Source organism: Strongylocentrotus purpuratus, unplaced genomic scaffold (assembly GCF_000002235.5).
Source record: "Strongylocentrotus purpuratus isolate Spur 01 unplaced genomic scaffold, Spur_5.0 spur5_contig_817, whole genome shotgun sequence".
NCBI classification, from domain to species: Eukaryota; Metazoa; Echinodermata; class Echinoidea; order Camarodonta; family Strongylocentrotidae; genus Strongylocentrotus; species Strongylocentrotus purpuratus.
In genome coordinates this window covers 591,623-594,291 of record NW_022145521.1, presented here as the reverse complement: position 1 = coordinate 594,291, position 2,669 = coordinate 591,623, and the positions used below count along the sequence as shown (strand labels likewise).

Here is a 2,669-nt window from a genome sequence, read left to right as displayed (position 1 = left end):
ACAGAACGTCTCCTAGAGATCGTCATTCAGCTGCAGATCACAGAGATATTCAAAATAGACCTACTTTTCTAAAGGTAAGTCCAATTTTCTTTCTTTTTGCGTTCACAAACGATCTTTTATGCCGGAGATTTGACAATGCTCCTTTGGTGCCTAAAATGTAAAGCTATTTGACACGGTATTTACTTTTGACTTGTCATCAGCTATTTATTGCAGATTTTCCTGATATTTCTCAGAATTTCGTTTCTTGCAAATTATCTCCCTTTTCGAATTTCAGCGTATATAATATTTCAACGATATAAGTATGGATACATTATGTTTTCACACTGGGGAAACTACCTTCTAAATGAAACATTAACAGGTATCTAATAATACTAAGGTTGATAGTAGAGTAGAAGGAGTTTGTCTTCAGATTAGGGAAAATAGAAAAGGATAAAAACACATGAAACAGAGATGAAACCGATTAGTGTTGGTCGATTGATATATTTTTAAATAAAGAACAAGCTTTCATAGGAAATACCACCAATAATCTCAGTTGAATTTCTTTTATACTTGTCTGTTCTTTAAGCAACTACCGTAACCGAATGCTACATAATAATGGAATTTATAATTTCATGTCTTATTTACACAACAGATTATCTAAAAACCAACTCACCAATCAAAATGGGCAAGGCTCTGTTCTTCGTTCTGGCTTGTGCCCTCATCGTCGCCGTCATCGCTGATTACGAGATCAACGACGACACCCTTGAATTCTTTGAGACCGAGAAGAGGGGTATGGGACGTAATCTCAGGAAGTACAAGAGTGAGTATATTGAACCATTAAACTTTAAATTTGTGACCTCCCACCCTACAAATCTACAAAAAATACAAGATAGTTGATGAAAGTAAAGGATTTCTTTTCATAAACAATAAACCGTTTGTCCAAACACCAAATCGAATCTTAGCATATTAATTTGTAATGAATAACATAACGAAAACAGGAAAATATAAGCCCCAATAAAAGTTAAATAATAATAGTAATAAAATAATTTCTCCCTTCGAGGATTTCTGTTAATATATGGTTTAAAGGATCTTTCGATTGGCATGATTTCGTGAATACAATTAAGAGGCGTTAGAACCTAGAAATTAAAGCTTCTAACATCTCCCCTCAAATCGCTGTCATGATTGTATTCCAAGAATGAATATTCCAAGTTCTCTTGTATTGGCAACCTTTAACAAACATATCGTGTCCTCTCTGTTCCCCTCAGCCTGCCAACAATTCGGCATGGAATGCTGGTGCAACAGGCGTAGTGGTTCAGTCGTCTTCTGTAGCGGTAAGTTTGAAGCCTTATAAACCCTTTTCTCACATAAACTGCAGCGATTTTTCTTTTGTAGTGATGACATGAAGCGTAATAAGACTCGCATTTCCACATATAGGGCTAAAGCGCACAGTTGCCATTAGGTTACAATTAAAGCTTTGCGGCATGTTTTATTTCTACTATACTACTACTAATGATAATAATAATAATAATAGTAACAGTTACGTCGAGCAATAATTGATATCGAGGGATGCTTGAGGTACCTTCTGTCCCTCGGATAGCATGTTGAATTGAGGTCCCGTGTGTAGGGATGTCATTTCCTATGTGAGCATTAGGAATCCACTGCACTATTCGAATAAGAATAGGAAGAAACTCCGATGCAGCGGTACACCTGAACATGATAACTAGTAAGATCGGGAGGAGAGACCCGACGGTCACAGCTTTCACCAAAAAAGAAATAATGATAACTGATGACAGTAATAACAATACGAAATATTACCATTATCTGACATTAGCCCATCTGAGGCGCTCTTCTGAGTTCTTACCAGATAACAATTTACTACACTTGGGTGGAGAGAGGCAATGTGATCATATGATATATCACGGACTCAGAAGGCATCTAAATCCATCATGTTCTTCCTGTATTCTATTTTTCAGGTGCCGGAAATGGAGATAACATGTAAAATCTTTGCTAGCACCAGTTGACCAATCCCGACTTCAGAATGAAATGACGTACGGAACAGTCTTGACCAATCAAATTCGCTCTTTTTCTATAATTTTCCTACTTTCAATCTTATGGATTCCAATATTCAGTGATACTGTAATAAAGATATTTTAAACAAATGTTTCTTTGGTATCTGATGTCTTTCATGACGGTTATTTTTTAATGTTTGTGTGTGTGTTGTTGTTGTTGTTGTTGGTAAATGTTTTATGCGTTCATTCAGTATTGAATATATACGCCATAAATATCTTCAATTTTATAAGAAAATCAGTTATAGTCTTCGTAAGAAAACTGAGAATAAAGATTTGTAATGAAATAATTAATTAATAAGTAACGCAATTTATTAGGAGTCTCTGGATGGTTTGCAACTTCGTGTTTGTGTGTGTGCGTGTGTGTGTGTGTGTGTGTGTTTGCGTTCTGTGCGTGCGCGTGTGTGCGTGTGTGTGTGTGTGTGTGTGTGTGTGTTTGCGTGTGTGGCATCGAATGACCTATCAAGCCAATAATGGATGATCCATGAGTTCATGAGGAATATTGGAGACATGTGAGTGAAAGAGTAAGCAAAGAGTGAATACTGTAGTAAAAAATAAAAGACATGGAATAGTGAGAAAATTTGATTGATTGATTGATTGATTGATTGATTGATTGATCCATTC

General features: G+C 36.0%; 1 long non-coding RNA gene across 1 annotated transcript; it reads left to right on the top strand.

The window, feature by feature from the left end:
- Window positions 1-2,138, top strand: LOC115917975. The gene is made up of 4 exons (XR_143762.3): window positions 1-74; window positions 632-799; window positions 1,245-1,310; window positions 1,953-2,138. It is a non-coding gene; the product is annotated as an uncharacterized LOC115917975 (long non-coding RNA).
- The last annotated feature ends 531 nt before the right edge of the window (window positions 2,139-2,669 follow it).